The sequence below is a fragment of the Eriocheir sinensis genome, chromosome 50 (assembly GCF_024679095.1).
Source record: "Eriocheir sinensis breed Jianghai 21 chromosome 50, ASM2467909v1, whole genome shotgun sequence".
NCBI classification, from domain to species: domain Eukaryota; kingdom Metazoa; phylum Arthropoda; class Malacostraca; order Decapoda; family Varunidae; genus Eriocheir; species Eriocheir sinensis.
In genome coordinates, this window is record NC_066558.1 from 4,903,464 (window position 1) to 4,921,617 (window position 18,154).

The following is an 18,154-nucleotide window of genomic DNA, read 5'->3' on the forward strand; positions in this document are numbered from 1 at the left end:
AATGTAGCGAACCTCCTCCATTCACTCCCTGACCCCTCCACCCCTCCTTACAGACAGGTGGAGGAAAGAGAGGAGGAGGGGGAGGTATTGTGTGCGTTCGTGAGTGATATTTCGAATGTTCTTCATCGCCAAACGATTTGTTCCTCTTTGTTCAGTTTTTTTCCGTCTGACTTGTAATGATGATTGCGAGGACCGATCTACCCACCCCCCCCCACCCCCACCCCCTCTTGTCCTTCCGGTGTGTGTGTGTGTGTGTGTGTGTGTGTGTGTGTGTGTGTGTGTGTGTGTGTGTGTGTGTGTGTGTGTGTGTGAGTGGGTTGGTTTCTCTCTCCTCATCTTTCTTCATATGGTTTTTTTTTTAATAGATATGTATACTAATAAGGGTGTGTGTGTGTGTGTGTGTGTGTGTGTGTGTGTGTGTGTGTGTGTGTGTGTGTGTGTGTGTGGTTAGGTTTCTCTCTCCTCATCTTTCTTTCTTCATATGTGGGGTTTTTTAATAGATATGTGTACTAAGGGTGTGTGTGTGTGTGTGTGTGTGTGTGTGTGTGTGTCGCAGGAAGGAGCGCAGGAATAAAAATACATATAAATGACAGGAAAATGAAAGGAAGGACGCAATTATCCGCTCTCCTCTATTATAGCTTTGGCATTTATCTATAACAATCAGAGCTCTTTCTTTTTTTTCCTCCTTTCAGCCTTTCCTCCTTTCCTCCACCCCTCCCTTCCTTCACCCTTTCTCTCTCCCGTCTCTTTTTCTTTCTCTACTCCTTCCTCCTTCTCCTCTCTCACCCTTTCTCTCTCCTTCCTCGTTTCTTTTATCTCTCTTTTTCTTTCTCTACTCCTTCCTCATCTTTCCCTTTCTCTTCTTTCCCTTCTTCATTTTCTCTTCTTTTCTCGGTTTTCCTCCTTTCTCTTCCTCTTTCACCATCTTCCTTTCTCTTCTTAACTTTTCTTCCTTTCTATAGCTTTCTTTCCTCCCTTCTTTCCTCCTTTCTTTCCTCCCCATATACCTTTCTTTCCTCCCTTCTTTCCTCCTTATATACCTTTCTTTCCTCCTTTCTTTCCTCCCTAATACCTTCTTTCCTCCCTCACTCCACCCCACCAACCCTTCCTTTCCTTTCTTCCCCTCCCATCCCAACTTTCTCCTACTCATCCTCCTCTTCCACCCCGCTTTCCTCCCTCCCTCTCTCCTTTCTCTCCCTCTCCCAGGAAGAGAGAAATTATGCCTCCCTCAAAAGGATAGTCATCAGGCGGAGATCAAAATGCCTTCAATATTTTGGTTGTGAAGAGTGAAGGAAATAATGGTATAATTGTACGAGGAGGAGGAAGAGGAAGAGGAAGAAGAGGGGAGAGGACAAGAGGAAGAGGAGATGATTTATATACGAGCTTCCTTAAGTCATGCTACTACCACTATGCTTGAGAGAGAGAGAGAGAGAGAGAGAGAGAGAGAGAGATGTAGTGAAATGAACGAGAGAAACAGTACAACAGGTCATCTCACTTCCTCTCCCTCTCTTTCTCTCCCACGCACTCTCCACCCCCCTCCCTCGCTGTATCTCGTCCAGTCTCTGTTTATGGATGAGACCACAAGCCTGAGTTAGCCCACTTGCGTTTTCCATTATGAGTTAAAATGAAAGGCGTGACCCCCCCCCCCTCCCCCCACCGCCCCAGCCCCTCCTTGTTTCCTCCTCCTCCTCCTCCTCCTCCTCCTCCTTTCACTCCTCCTCCTCCTCTTTGTTACGTCTGTTCTCCCTTTATCCTCCTCCTCCTCCTCCTCCTCATTCACTCCTTCCTTCATTCCCCCTTCTCTCCTTCCTCCTCTTCCTCTTCCTCCACCCTTCTTCCATCTCTCATACCCCTATCTTCCCCCCTTCCATTTCCTCCTCCTCCTCTTCATACACCCTCTTCTCTTCCCCTCTCTCCTACCTTTCCCTCCTCCTCCCCCTCCTCTCCCTCCCTCCCCCCCTTTCCTCTTGTTTACCTGAAGATAATTGGGTCATTTGTCCTTTGATTTCACAATTTGACTCATTTTGCATACGGTCTCCAATTGCTTTTTTTTGTTTGTTTTTGTTTTTTTACTAATTCAAATTCAGTGTTTTTTTTTACTCCTGGAATTTTGTCTCGTAACTTTAATTTCAATGCGCTTTTATTTTGTTGGGTATGTCTTGTCATGTTTTGTTTTTTCCCTGTTTATTCAATCGTTAATGTTTTTATCTTGCTTCATAATTGTGTGGAAATTGCGCGTGGAGGCTCCTGTCCGTTGTCTGTTTCATTCATGTTTTGTACGTGTATGTGATTGAGGGAACGCGTTTTTGACCTGTTCTTGAGTCGGGCATCAAAGAAACAACAGATCCAGAAGACGAGAAACAGAATTGACGCGATTGGTGGAAGTGTTTGTTTATGTTGTGTTCGTGTTTGTGATCCCGTTGGAGAGAGGGAACGAGAGAGGATGATGACGATGATACTGTTTACTCCTTAAGTAGTCCATTGTTCTTTAGTTCGACGTTAATTGGTGAGCCAAAAACACAAAACCGGTGATTCTTGTAAGGCTGAAAAAAGCGAACTTGTGACGTCATTAAAACCTAAGCCGGTGACGTAATTACGATGTTAAACTCGCGTCGTGATTGGCCGAAGATATTATTATTATTATTATTATTATTATTATTATTATTATTATTATTATTACGTCAAGTCAACTGTTGTTCTTATGTTAGCTAATTTATAATGATGTAGTCCGTCATATTTTGCAGATGATAGTGTTAATGAGACGTTGTATTATAGTTAAGCTGTTGATCTTGTGAATTCGTACTGTTGAACGAAGGAAAAAGGCTGAACGAGGAATTAGAACGAAGGTGAACGAGCTTTAAACGTTAAGTCAATCTTGAGACCATTATACAGGTAACCCAAATGGACCTTAATTAGACCCGGGCCAGGTGTGTCGTCTAAGCGGTCTGTGGTCTGTTCCCTTGAGTCAGCGGTTCTAGACTGACCTCTTCTGATCGCTACCATTATCATCTTTCTATTATTGACCTCCCTTCATCGTCACTGTTCTTGTTGTTGTTGATTATTGCCATTTTTATTGTCATTGTTGGTATTGGTGAGGATAGGTTTAGTTATTACCTCCTCTCCCTCTTCTTCCCCTTCTTCCTCCTATCATCTACCTCCTCCCTTTCCCTTCCTCTTCTTCCCCTTCCTCCTCCTGTCATCTACCTCCTCCCTTTCCCTTCCTCCTCCTATTATCTACCTCCTCCCTTTCCCTTCCTCTTCTTCCCCTTCCTCCTCCTATTATCTACCTCCTCCCTTCCCCTTCCTCTTCTTCCCCTTCCTTCTCCTATCATCTACCTCCTCCCTTCCCCTTCCTCTTCTTCCCCTTCCTCCTCCTATCATCTACCTCCTCCCTCACACTCCCGTCCCTCTCCATCCCTCTTCTTCCCTTCCCCCTCCTCCCATCATCTACCTCTTCCCTAACACTCCCCTCCCTTCCCCTCCCTCTTCTTCCCCTTCCCACCTCCTCCTATCATCTACCTCTTCCCCTCCCATTATCATCTCTCCCTTGTCACGTCTCCACTGTCTTTCCTCCTCCTCCTTCCCTCATCAACCTCTTCCCCTCCCTTCCCTTCCTATCATTTTCCCTATCTTCTCACGTCTCCATCTTTTCTACCCTCACTGCTTCCCCTGCACCCTTTCCCCTTTCTCCCATCTCCCCTTTCTCAACACAATAAAGGGAAGGGAAGAAAGGGCACTCGATTATCCACATATGAAGAAATATACCTCACATCTCCCCTCTTCTCCCCCCCCCTTCTCCCCCCTTCTCCCCTCCTTCTCCCCCATGCCCCCTCTCACTCACTCTCACTCTCTGTTAGCCTCTTACCTGATCACCTTTCGAAATCTGCTTAGCGAATGACGTTTCACCGAGAGATTCGTTGATTAAGTCCTGAGCTCATTATAATTACCACCCGCCTGTTAATATAGATCAGGGAAATTAGTGTCCGGTCATGTATTATAAAAGTCCATTAGAATACCTTTACCTGATCGGCTCTGGGCGTGATGGATTAATGAAGCGAAAAAATGATAAGTAAACAAATGTACAGTCGGTAAAAAAAGTATCGACACCTTTGTTGGGTCGATTGAACAGAATTTGCGCGAATCCTATAGACATGGTTTTGTGTTGGTAGGTAACAGTGGGTCGAGTCTACCACCTAACCAACACAACACCATGTCTTAAGGTTTCGCTCAAAGTCTATTCAGTCGACCATTGAGTGTTCCGATACTTTATTTGCCGACTGTACCTGCGTTCGAGCCCAGGTGAGAGAGAGAGAAAGAGATAGAGAGCAACGAGAAGACAAACGGAATTAGCAATCACTCACGCGTTGTAGTTCTCATCATTTCAAGCCGAATGGACGAGAAAACGCGAAAGGTTGTAACAATGAACAGGGGGAGGACAGTGTTAAGCCGGACGGACTCTCTGGCGAAGGGTTGTACCGGGACTTTCGACCTTGCGTGAAGTGGTGGACAGCGACTCACTTCCCCTCCCGAATGGCCCCGACCAGGACTCCCCCGCCAGGACCAAGTGGACTGACCCGGGCTCGGCGTCCCTAAGAGAACCTATTCCCACCTCATATTTATTCATCAAGAGCTCTCGGGGCCGTGTCGGGGAGGGGGGGAGGAGCCAAGGAGACGCTCTTAATATTTAAAACCGAGGATGAGACTCCACCATCGCCGCCTCCACCACCGCCGCCGCCGCTACTGCTGCTTCGGACACGCACCAGTGAAGCTTCGGTACATGTCTCGAAGCTTCACACCTCCGCCTTGAGTCAGGAGGTCACCGCAAGGTCACACGAGGTCAAGATGTGAGTGACCTTGAGCCGAACAGTGACGAGTGAGCCACGAATCTGCTTCAGTGGCTCCGTGAACAGCGATTCGTTCCCCCCACAAAGACAATCACTTACCCCCACCCCCCTCCACCCCCTACACCCCCCCGCGTTCCCCCGCCCCCCCAGCCTGTCATCGTGGTTATATTGTGTGTGTGAATAGAAGATAGTCGAGAGACGTGTGTCCCTAGTGCGTGTGAGGCCCCGAAACGCCTTCCGAACCCGCCTCGAACCCCGGGTGAAGCGCTTCGAACGCCTCCTGTACCGTCTCGATCACTTCCTCCTCCGTGACGCATCCCAGTAGGTGACGTGGTGGCTAGGGAATATATACATACTATATATACATAACTATACATACATTATATACATATGGTAAGATTCCAGTGTCTGTTCCTTTTTTTTTTTTTTTTTTGTATGTCTTAAGAAAAAAATAACTTGTTGAGGCGACGATGAGTGGACAAGCGCGGGACTGTACTGTTGTTGTGTTGGAGCTGATGATGATGATGATGATGATGATGATGATGATGATGACCGCTAGTTTATTGTTTGTGACTGTGTGGCTTTTTGTGCCTTCCTTGTTTCTTTGTTCGTTGACCTGTTTGTTTGTTTGTTTGTTTGTTCTCCATGGAGCCACGCATCGGTCCCTTCCCGACGACCCCGGTTATCGAAAACAAACACAAAGAAAATTCTGATTATCTTCCTCCCTCGCGTGTGTCTGTTATGTATTCAAACACCAACAAGTCTGGATTGATCACAAGCTTTTAAAGTGTTGATTAGAGTTATGATTTTTTGTTTAAACCTGAGTAGAAAACCTGTTAGACAATATTTCATTCCATATTGATATTCCAAGGAAGACGAACTCGTGTGCGGGCGTGTGAGGCAGTGTGCAGGGGGTCAGAGGGACGCCACCTAGCGGAGCAAAGTGGCGCTCCTCACCCCCCTGCGCGCGGGAGGAGGGAGAGCGAAGCGAGTGAAGCAACGTTGTACAGAGCTGGCGAGGCGGTGACGGAGGAGGAACTCGCCAGGAGGAGGAGGAGGAGGGAGGATCGGAGAGAGGCGGCCCGGACTCTCCTCATGTGATGTAAATCTGTATTCTAGATAGGAAGAAACCAACCCTCGACTTAACATTTACTCCCCGCTTGCGTACTAGTGAGAAGATGATTCTTTTCCTTCTTCCTTTTTCCCTCGAGTACGATGAAGACGAAGCCATAGAGTGTCGCTGAGGAGGAGGAGGAGGAGGAGGAGGAGGCCTGGTGGACGCTGGGGACCCTCGTCTCGCGTGTCTGGTCTGCCCAAGATCGTTGTGCCAATTGCCAAGTTTCCTCTTCTGTGTGATCAGTAAGGGTCAGTATGGCATTTATCTATTGAGCATTTTACGCCCTTATCTACTTATCTACTTATACTTACAGTCACAAGATAGGTAGACCCCACCACCCCGGGGCCCGGGGCTGCCCCCCACCCCAGGGGAGGCCCCGGGCCCCAGTATACATCGCTAGTATACATCCCATCCTGCAAGAACATTTTGCATTGTAAGATTTTAAATTAAGTTTAATATTATTGTACATAAGATATTCATATCAGTCTGTATGTCTTTTGAGATTTCTAAATTAAAACTATTTGTCTGTATTTATACAGAGTATATGCTGTTTCATTTATTCCTTGCCGTGTGTGTGTGTGTGTGTGTGTGTGTGTGTGTGTGTGTGTGTCGGTGCTGGTGACTGATGACACTCAAACAATATAAATATACTAAATAATAAGAATGCTAAAATAAAATAAAAACGAGGGAACAAGATGAGAGAGGGAAGGGGGAGGGGGCAGGAGGGGGTACCAGACTGTTGACATTGTACGAGAGGTGCAACACATCACCGGAAGAACAACAAACAAAGGTAATGCAATACAAAGGAAACATTAAGCAAGAGTGAGAAAAAAAAAAGTAAGAGAGGTAGAGATAGAGGGGCAGCTGGACTCAAAGCATCACCACCACCGCCGCCAGGGCTGCCACGTGGTACTCATCACTGCCGGACCGGGCCAGGTGTGGTAATGAAAAATCAGTTTGGTGATGAAAAGAAACAAAAAAATGAACGTCTGGTGTACTATAAAGTTTAATTCTGTACACAATCGAACTGTATTACGGTAACCATGGGGCTGTCCCTTGAATTGGTTACACGCTTCCATTTCCTACCCGGCACAACTTCAAAGAAATAATGTAAAGTCTTCGGAAAGTTCTTTATCTCCACTTGTAGATGCATTTAAAACTAGCAAAGGATAAATTAATAGACAAATAAAAAATAGATAAACATGCTTTCCTTTCAAACACAACCCCTCAAAAAAGACGGTATATACAAAAAAAAAGGTGAAGGATGAAAACTAATAAGCTCTGAAGACATCCGGCAATCGAACTTTATTAATCATTCGGCTGTCCCTTGAATTAGTTACGCGCTTCCATTTCCTACCCGGCACAGCTTCAAAGAAATAATGTAAAGTCTTCGGAAAGTTCTTTATCTCCACTTGTACATGCATTTAACACTAGCAAAGGATAAATGAATAAACAAATAAATAAGAAATAAATAAACATGCTTTCCTTACAAACACAACCCCCAAAAAAGACGGTATACACAAAACAATAAGGTGATGAAGGATGAAAATGGTAATAATAAACCTCTGAAGACATCCGGCAACTCTACACCACCGCGGCTCAGTCAGCGTCGCGTGGCCTGAGTGGGTGGGTGTGCGTGACGTCAGCGCCGACCAGCCACTCGCAGGGTGCCTCGCCGTCACCCCTGCGCCGAGTGCCTCCTGACGGTGCCTATACCCTCGTCAGCTGAGCCACGCGGAAGAAGAGGATGGAGGAGGGTAGGAAAAGGAGATAGGAGGAGGGTAGCAAGAAGAGGAAGGATGGTGAGTATAGTTTGAATACTGAATGCTCTCTCTCTCTCTCTCTCTCTCTCTCTCTCTCTCTCTCTCTCTCTCTCTTATTCGTCTTCCTCGTCATCGTTGTCGCCAGGAAGTTTAAACGCAAACAACCTCGTCAGTAGCGGAAAACGAAGCCTCGAATGAATCTTTGTGTTCGAATCATCCTGTTCGAACCACTTCACGCCCGAGAGAGAGAGAGAGAGAGAGAGAGAGAGAGAGAGAGAGATTCACTTGTTTTCTTTCTTTCGTTTTATCTTATTCAAAACTCTGCATCATCTCTTTCTTAATTTTAGGTTCTTTTGCGTACATTTTTTTTCCATGTGTGTGTGTGTGTGTGTGTGTGTGTAATCCACCATGGTCTGATCACGCACTTGACTCACGATCCCCAGACAGTACAATCCCTGAATGAGCTTGCAGTGTGTGTGTGTGTGTGTGTGTGTGTGTTTAGTGAAGTGTGTGCGCGCGCGTCAGGTCTGCTCACGCGCTCCGACTAGCTCCCACCGTTGCCAGATCATCGTACTCAGAGCCGCGTACTTAACGGTTTCTGAGCCATCGCTATTGCCAAAAAAACACCAATAATTAACCATTTTAACGATAACTATATATGAAGGCAGTTATTGGGGTCAAGGAGGCAGTTTTGGGGTCGGAAATTGGCAAACATAGGAGGCTGAGTACGACAATCTGGCAACGTTGCTCGCTCCCTACTTTGGCTTTTTTGTTTCGTGAAAAATATGATATTCAGAGCAACATTTGGCCGCGGCGACGTCATGCTCGTGGTTGACGTGTCGCCGCGTCCGCTCGGGTTGCCGCCGCCGCTGACGCCACCAGGAATAATAGGATTGCTCTCTCTCTCTCTCTCACACACACGCACACCATATATCTATCTATCTATCTATCTCACACACACACCATTTATCTATCTATCTATCTCACACACCATTTATCTATCTATCTATCTATCTATCACACACCATTTATCTATCTATCTATCTATCTAGTTATTTATCTATATCTATCTTTCTCGAACAAACGAACAAACAAACGAATGAACTTGAAAACAGAGGAAGAAAACGATGCATTTTTTGTTATCTTTTCCGACTTGTAAATTAAATGAGAAAGAGAAAAATTACTAGAGGAAAAGGGAACCAAAAGGGAAGCTCTCCATCGTAACTATATTTTTCACGTCTTTTCCTACTTATAAACTGAATGAGAAAAACAAATTAAAGAAGAAAATTAAAAGGATGTTCTTCATTCATAATTAGTTCTTCTTCTTCATTCATAACTGGTTCTTCTTTTTCTTCATTCATAATTAATAAAAAAAAGGATGTTCTTCATAATTAGTTCTTCATTCATAATTAATAAGAAAAAGTGTTCTTCATTCATAATTAGTTCTTCTTCTTCATCATTCATAACTAGTAAAACAAGAACTTCGATCGTATATAGAATTAAACGTTAGTACACAAAACGTTTTTTTTTCCCCTTTTTTTTCCTCGCTCCTGATAGCCTTTATTTGCGGTTCAGTCTCGTGTTTCAAGAACCAAATAGAACAAAAATAGTACCTGCGCGCGGAATAAAGAATCATGCGGTGTTTTTTTTATTATTTCCTCTTTTTATTTTTATTTTAGTTTTCATAGCGGCGGAATATCGTGTTTTTTTGTTTATTTTTTGTTTGTTTGTTTGTTGCGTTCACTCCCGCCAAATGAAAATGACACGCGACTCCTGAAACTTAGACGAAAATGCACGAAGCGAATGGAAAAAAAAATAAAGGAAAAAGGGAAAAACTGTAACAAGAGATAAACATTAAATTTTGATAGCCGTCCGTCCGTTAACTCACACACACACACACACACACACGCACACACACACACACACACACATATCACCATTTCATCAGCAGCTTCAGTAACAATTAAACACAAACATTGATTCGCAGTCACACACACACACACACACACACACACACACACACTTCAAGTATTCACCCGCGTTTTGAACTCGCTACAAAAGGCGATTCATTCCTTTCTTTTGTCTTTTGTTTTTATTCATTTCACGGTTAACTTTTTTCTTCCTTTCGTGTTTTGTTTTGTTTTTTAGATATATGTAACTCTCCTTCATCTGTCTTAATTTTGCATTCTTCATTTTTTTCATTTTTTTCATCTTTTTCATTTTTTTCATCTTCATTTTTTTCATCTTTTTCATTCACTATCCTCGTCTCCTTTTTTAGTGTTCTTTCGTTTCTTTCGTTTTTTTTTTTCATTCTCAATCTAACATTACTTTTCAATTGACTGTTTACTGAGCCATTAACAATAACCTCGTATGGAAGGAAATCGTTATGTAGTTAAAAAAATAAATAAAGATCAGTAAGTCGTGTTTTACAAAGGGGCATTTGCAGACATTGTTTCCTTAGTGTTTTGTTCATCAATGTTACCTGCGAGTGAACTGTTTACTGAGCCTTTAATAATAACATCATAGGCAAGAAAATGGTCAGGCAGATAATTAAAAAGGTAAATAAAGAAAAATTAGTCGTGTTTTCAAAAGGGGAATTTGTAGACATTGTTTCCTTAGTGTTTTGTTCATCAATGTTACCTGCGAGTGAACTGTTTACTGAGCCTTTAATAACAACATCATAGGCAAGGAAATGGTCAGGTAGATAATTAAAAAGGTAAATAAAGAAAAATTAGTCGTGTTTTCAAAAGGGGAATTTGTAGACATTGTTTCCTTTGTGTTTTGTTCATCAATGTTGCCTTCGAATCAACCGTTTACTGAGCCTTTAATAACAACCTCATAGGGAAGGAAATGGTCGGGTAGTTGAAAAGATAATTAAGTCGTATTTTCAAAAGGGGCGTCTGCAGACATTGTTTCCTTTGTGTTTTGTTCATCAATGTTACCTGCGAATCAACCGTTTACTGAGCCTTTAATAACAACCTCATAGGGAAGGAAATGGTCGGGTAGTTGAAAAGATAATTAAGTCGTATTTTCAAAAGGGGCATTTGCAGACATTGTTTCCTTTGTGTTTTGTTCATCAATGTTACCTTCGAATCAACCGTTTACTGAGCCTTTAATAACAACCTCATAGGGAAGGAAATGGTCGGGTAGTTAAAAAAAAATAAAGATAAGTCGTGTGTTTCAAAAGGGGCATTTGCAGACATTGTTTCCATAGTGTTTTGTTTATCAATGTTACCTGCGAATTAACTGTTTACTCTGCTGTTAAAGACGACCACTTAAGGGGTTATTACACTGGGCAAATTCTCCGTGGATCTTCAGTCAAACCACGATTTCCGCTAGCGTGGTTCTCATTTGTTTCTTGTTATTGCTGATGATGATGATGGTGAGTAGTACCGTCGTCCTTTGGTGAAATCTACCGTAGCTTTGGAAGATCGTGGACACGTCAGAAAACCACGGAAATATGAGACCCACGCCAGCGGAAATCGTGGTTTGACTGAAGATCCACGGAAAATTTGCCTAGTGTAATAGCCCCTTTAAGGAATGAGATAGGCAATAGATAGATAGATACATAGGTAGGTAGGTAAGGGCATCGGAACCCCTTAAATGAGGATCTAAACCCCTTTGAGAACAGTGCCTTGTGTTCTAACCCCTTTGTCCCTCTCTATTGATATACCAATTCCAAATCTCATTCGCGATTAATTTCTGGTTCCTCGGCGCGGCTGGTGCTGACACGCGGCCGTTCCTGTTATGATTCCCAATTCCAATCTCTAATTCTCAATCCCTAAAACATATCGGCATTAATGGAACAGCGACCCAAGCCCTCAGGATGTCCGCGAACAGAGGAGAGAGAGAGAGAGAGAGAGAGAGAGAGAGAGAGAGAGAGGGAGAGAGGGAGATGTCTGGAAGGGTAACATGAGGGAAGAGGGACAAGGAAGGGGAGGAAAGGAGGTAGGGAAGAGAGAGAGAGGGGAAAGGGAGGGGCTAAGAAGGGGGACTCAAGGTAAGGAAGAGGAGAGAAGGGAAAGGGAGAGAGGGAGAGATTGGAGACTGAAGGGAAGGGGAGAAAGAGAGGGTGGGAGAAAGATCAAGGAAGGAAAAGACAAAGAAAGTATGAAACAAAGAGAGAGAGAGAGAGAGAGAGAGAGAGAGAGAGAGAGAGAGAGAGAGAGAGAGAGAAAGGAAGAGAAAGAAAGTAAGAGAGAAAAAACATAGATGAAATAAACAAGTTAGGAATGGAGAGAGACAGAGAGGGAGACAGAGAGAAAGAGGGAGAGAGGAAAAGGGTGAAAGAGAAATATGAGGGTGGAAACGGAGGGTAGGAAAAAGAGGGAGGGAGGAAACTGGACAGAGAGAGGGAGAGACGGAGGGCAGGAAAGAGAGGATAAGGTAGGGAGGGAGGGAGAGAGGGAAGAGGAGGTAGGGAGGGGCGCAGGAAGGGAAGGGACAGGAGGGAGAGAAGAATGGATCAAAAACTTTTTAAAAACCCGGCTTGAGAATTAAGTTTTGGGTCATTTTTGTCGAGCTTATCGCGGGCAGGTGCGGGTCGCCAGGTGACCCGCGCCGCGAAAATAGCTCGCCGCGGAATACCTAGCGGGGGAAAAAATCGCAAAAATAGAGGAATTATTATTTTTGGTTTGGATTGTCAATACGTCGATGAAAATTTCTCCCGCTGAGCAAACAATGAATTCGAAGAGTAGACATTAAAAAACAAAGTATAGAAAAATGATGTCACGGCAAAGGAGACAGCTCAAGGGCACAAAAAATGGAAACAATAATAAAAAAAAGCCCGCTACTGATAAGGATGATGATGATGATGATGGAATATTATTGATGATGATGATGATTTTTTTTTTTTACAACAGGAAAAGGGAAGAAATGGAAAAGAAAAAAAAGGGAGAGGGAGGGAGAGAAACTCATTCCCTCCCTTAGGAAAAAATAAAACAATAGGAATAAATAAAAACAAAAACAAAGGAAGGTTTAAGAGAAAGGTCGTCAGGAGTAAAAAAAAAAATAAAACTACCATTGATTTTTTTGAAGTGAAAAGACTGATCTGTTTTTCTCTCTCTCTCTCTTCATAGATAGGACACAGAAAAAGGAAACAATAATAAAAAAAAGCCCGCTACTTCTGATGATGATGACGATGACGATGATGATGATGATAATGATGACGATGACGATGATGATGATGATGATGACGATGATGATGATGATGACGATGATGACGATGATGATGATGATGATGATGATGATGATGAGTCCCTACAACTTCACTTTTCATCCCCTTTTGTCTTTTTAAATGAGTCATCGATCGCGACTCTCCAATGCATGGCGAGATGAGCCAAAAGAAAACGGGATTATTTTTAGCACGAGTTTTCTTTTCAAACGCTCAAAAATCACGAACGAATATGAAAAAAAAAAATCTCCGCGTCGCCCCAAGAATATGAACATTGGAAAACAGAAAAAAATAATCACAAGGAAGAAATCTATCAACCAAAAATATGAACATTGAAAAACAGAAAGAATAAAATCACAAAGGAGAAATTTATCAGGAAAAAAAATCACCGCTTCGCCCCAAGAATATGAACATTGGAAAACAGAAAAAATAATCACAAGGGAGAAATCTATCAACCAAAAATATGAACATTGAAAAACAGAAAAAATAAAATCACAATGGAGAAATCTATCAGGCAAAAAAGGAAAATAAAATAAAGGTACGACAATATTGATTTTTGTATACGATGTTCAATTTTATGATGAAGAAACAAATATACGATAACTTAAATATTCTTACTCCTATAGGGGCAAAAGTTAATGTGACGAAGATGGGCACTGAAGCAACGCGCACCTATACTGAATGCTCTACTTAACCCCCAGAAAATAGAAAAAGAAAAAGAAATAGCGAACGTTCAAACTTGTGACCGAAATTAAGGACACGATAAGTTTTTTTAAGATAATTATTAAGAGTTTGAAGGAGACGACTCAATGTTAGTTGTTGTTGTTGTTGTTGTTGTTATTGATGTTGTTTTTGTTGTTGCTGTTGTTATTGATGTTGTTTTTGTTGTTATAGATCTCTTTCGCTATATTTTGGTTTATTAATGTTATATGATTCTCTCTCTCTCTCTCTCTCTCTCTCTCTCTCTCTCTCACAGCTCTAGGCCTCTTCCCTTACTTGATCGCTTCCTCTCTTCCTCCCCTTCTTCCTCCTCCTCCTCTTCCTCCTCCTCCTCCTCCTCCTCCTCCTCCTCCTCCTCCCCTTGCCCCATAAACAAAGGCTTTGGTACACACACAATAGTCAACCATTAAATCAGAGAGAAATCTGTCACTAATGGTTTAAATGACCCATCTTCCTCCTCCTCCTCCTCCTCCTCCTCCTACTTCGAGTTCTCCATATAGCTCTCCCCCTACGTCTCTCTCTCTCTCTCTCTCTCTCTCTCTCTCTCTCTCTCTCTCTCTCTCTCTCTCTCTCTCTCTCTCTCTCTCTCTCAAGACAATTATAGAGAGAGAGAGAGAGAGAGAGAGGGGGGGGGGAAACAGATCAGTCTTTTCAGTTCATAAAAATCAATGGTAGTTTTTTTTCCTCCTGACGACCTTCCTTTGCTTTTTTTTATTTATTTATTTCTATTGTTTTATTTTTTCCCAAGGGAGGGAATGAGTCTCTCTCCCTCCCTCCCTCTCCCTTTTTTCCCTTTCCTTTCTTCCCCTCTTCCTCACGATTCCATTTTCCCTTTTCTCTCTTCTCTCCCTTCTAATCTTCTCTTCTCCCCTCATCATCTATTATCTCCCTTCATCCTCTTTATCTTCACTTCCTTATACTATCCTTCCACTTCCCTCTCACTCATTCTCTCTTCCTCTCTCATTCCTGCTTTCCCTCTCTCTCTCATTGTCTTCCTTCCTCTCTCTCTCTCTCCCTTTAATCATATTTTCTCTTCAGTTATTCATTAGTCCACCAGTTCCTTCCTTTCTCCCTTTCCTCATCTCCACTCTCAATCCCTTCAATCACTTACCCAATCATTCATCACTCACTCAATCTCTGCTTTCCTTTATTTCTCATGAGTCCACAAGTTCCTTCCTCTCTCCCTTTTATCTCCGCTCTCAATACCTTCCTCTCACTCACGCAATCATTCATCACTCACTCAATCTCTGTTTTCCTTTATAACCTAACCTAACCTAACCTAACCTATCCTATCCTATCCTATCCTATCCTAACCTTACCTTACCTTACCTTACCTTACCTAACCTAACCTAACCCATCCCATCCCATCCTATCCCATCCTATCCCAACCTAACCCAACCTAACCCATCCCATCCTTTCCTATCCCAACCAAACCTAACCTAACCTAACCTAACAAAACAAACCAAAAAAAACAAAACCAAACCAAACCCAACCTAACCCAACCAAACTCCCCAAACCAAACCAAACTTCTTCAAACCAAACCAAACCAAACCAAACCAAACCAAACCCTTTATAACCTAACCTAACCTAACCTAACCTAACCAAACCAAACTAAACTCACCAAATCTCATACGTATTCTTCTTCAATCTCTCTCCACTCCCTCTCATCTCCCACTCTCACTCACTCATCACTCTCCCACACTCTCCCACCCACACTCTCCCACCCACACTCTCCCACCCACACTCTCCCACCCACACTCTCCCACCCACACTCTCCCACCCACACTCTCCCACCCACACTCTCCCACCCACACTCTCCCACCCACACTCTCCCACCCACACTCTCCCACCCACACTCTCCCACCCACACTCTCCCACCCACACTCTCCCACTCCCTCCCTCGCCCCCTCATCCTCAGCTTCTTCGCGCGCCGCTGCAGCTTCTCTATACGCGCATAATGTGGCCCCCAATACCAATATTTCTTTTTAATTACTGATTTCCGTGCCGGCGAGTCGCAGTTCAATTCCCGACGATAAAAAGAAGAGACACGCGGGGCAGGGCATTAATTGAACGAGCGAGGCGGCGACGAATTGCTGAAAGGCCAAGATTGTAAAGCAAATGGTGGAAGCTTGTGTCTTCAGGCCCCGCGGGAGGCTGTGGCGCTGGGGGAGATGAGGAGGAGGAAGAGGAAGAGGAGGAGGAGGTAGCCTTTTGGTGCATGAGGAATAGGAATCAGAAGAACAAGAATAAAGAGAAGAAGGAGAGAAGCAGGAAAGAAGATGAACAGTAAGAAGAGGAGGAGGAGGAGGTAGCTTTTTGGTGCATGAGGAATAGGAATCAGAAGAACAAGAATAAAGAGAAGAAGGAGGGAAGCAGAAAAGAAGATGAACAGTAAGAAGAGGAGGAGGAGGAGGTAGCCTTTTGGTGCATGAGGAATAGGAATCAGAAGAACAAGAATAAAGAGAAGAAGGAGAGAAGCAGGAAAGAAGATGAACAGTAAGTAGAGGAGGAGGAGGAGGAGGAAGAAGCCTTATGATGCATGAGGAAAAGGAGGAATCAGAAGAACTTGAATAAAGAGAAGAAGAAGCAGAGAAGATGAACAGTGAGGAGGAGGAGGAGGAGGAAGCGTTATGGTGCAAGAGAAGAAGAAGCAGAGAAGCAGAAAAGAGGAACAGTAAGAGGAGGAGGAGGAGGAGGAGGAGGAGATAGCTTTGTGGTGCATGAGGAAAAGAAGGAATCAGACGAATAAAAATAATAATAAGAGAAGCAACAAAGAATGAGAGAGAAGAAAGAGAGAAAGAAGATGAAGTGTAGGAGATAAGAAGAAGAAGAGGAGGAGAAGAAGAAGAAGAAGGTGATAGGCTTAGAGCGCATAAGGAAAGAGAGGGATTTGAAGAACAACGAAAATGATAGGAAGTGAAGAAACAGAAAATGAGGAAGAAGAACAAGAAGAGGAAGAGGAACATTATGAGGAAGAGGAAGAGGAGGAGGAGGAGGAGGTGGTAGACTGCAAGATAAAGAGGAGAAATTTGGAGAAAGACGAGAATAATGAGGAGGAGAAACAGAGAAAGAGGAAGAAGAAGAATAGAAGGAAGAGGAAGAGCAGTAGGATAAGGAGGAGGAGGAGGAGGAGGAGGAAGAAGAGAGAGAGAGAGAGAGAGAGAGAGAGAGAGAGAGAGAGAGAGAGAGAGAGAGAGATAGTCCCCTAATAATTAATCAATAACTCGTAAGAACACAACGCATCCATTACCATAAGTTCATTAAACGATCTTGATAACACTAATTGCGATACGATAATAATAATAATAATAATAATAATAATAACAGTTGTTTTAATTATATGAACCTTGCCTTTAGTTTATATATCTTCCTCCTCCTCCTCCTCCTCCTCCTCCTCCTCCTCCTCCTCCTCCTCCTCCTCCTCCTCCTCCTTCTTCTATTCCAGCCCTTCTTCTTCCCCTCCTCCTCTTTCTATACCTCCCCTTCTTCCTTCTCTTCCTACTCATCCAGCCCTCCTCCTTCCCTCCTCCCCCTCCTCCTCCTCCTCCTCCTCCTCCTCCTTCTATTGCAGCTCTTCTTCTTCCCCACCTCCTCTTCCTATATCTCCTCTTCTTCCTTCTCTTCCTACTCATCCAGCCCTTCTTTCCTCCTCCTCCTCCTCCTCCTCCTATGCATTTCCGTGATCCATGCGTTTTTTTGTAATCCGTTTTTCCTCAGCCGTCAGTAGGCCTATTTAAATCATCCCTGCAGTCCCTTTTCCTAGACCCCCTTTACAGCCCCTTTTCCCAGACCCCCTTTTCAGCCCCTTTTCCTAGACCCCTTTTTCAGCCCCTTTTTTATACCTGTACAGACCCTTCCTTTACCTCTCAGTGACGTAATCAAGAGTTAAATTCACTTCGAGATGATCACACTTTCTCACTCCTCTTTAAACCCTTGACGAAGCCCTTTTCTCCAGGCCCTAGTCAGCCTTTCCTCCCTTACTTTCCAGCCCTTTTTGAAGTCGCTATTCTGCCTATCTACACCCCCCTCCCCCACCCCTCCAAAGACCTAATTGAAAGCCCCACTCTCTTCATTTTAACTGTCTTCTTTTCTGCCTTTTCAACCTCTTTTCTTAGTCCTTCGTCAGCCCTCCTTCAGTTCCCCTTTCAAACCCTTTTTTTTAGCCTTCAACCTCACCCCCCCCCCCCCTTTGTCCCCTTCCCAAAAGCCCTAATTAAAAGCCCAAGCCTCCTTCTTTACATAGACTCCTTTTCTGCCTATCCTAATCCTTCCTCATCCTTTCTTTCGCTCCTTTTCTAACCCCTATTCTGGCCTCCATCCCCCCACCCACCCCCGGGAAGACGTAGTAAATAGGTCCTTCACATTTCTATCAAACCAGCCTCTTTCTTTTTTTTTCTTTCTTTGTTTTTATTTTGTTCAGTCAGTCCTCTTTTCATCCCATTTTCTAGACCCCCTTTTTCCAGCCCCTCTTTCCCCCCATCTGTCACCCCCTTAAAGACCTAATCAAAAGCACAATCCTTCTCTCTTCTCTTCTTTT

The 18,154-nt window shown here is 43.7% G+C and overlaps 2 long non-coding RNA genes across 2 annotated transcripts in view; one reads left to right on the forward strand and one right to left on the reverse strand.

Annotated features, from left to right (window-relative positions):
- Positions 1-761: 761 nt before the first annotated feature.
- On the reverse strand, positions 762-6,517 carry LOC126982281 (uncharacterized). The gene is made up of 2 exons (XR_007735000.1): positions 1,041-6,517; positions 762-990 (listed from the first exon to the last, which is right to left on the reverse strand). It is a non-coding gene; the product is annotated as an uncharacterized LOC126982281 (long non-coding RNA).
- Positions 6,518-7,598: 1,081 nt separating this feature from the next.
- The window catches only part of LOC126982287 (uncharacterized), a 53,586-nt gene continuing 43,030 nt past the window's right edge, over positions 7,599-18,154 (forward strand). The window contains exon 1 of the long non-coding RNA XR_007735024.1: positions 7,599-7,763. This is a non-coding gene — a long non-coding RNA (uncharacterized LOC126982287). The remainder of the gene's footprint in view (positions 7,764-18,154) is intronic.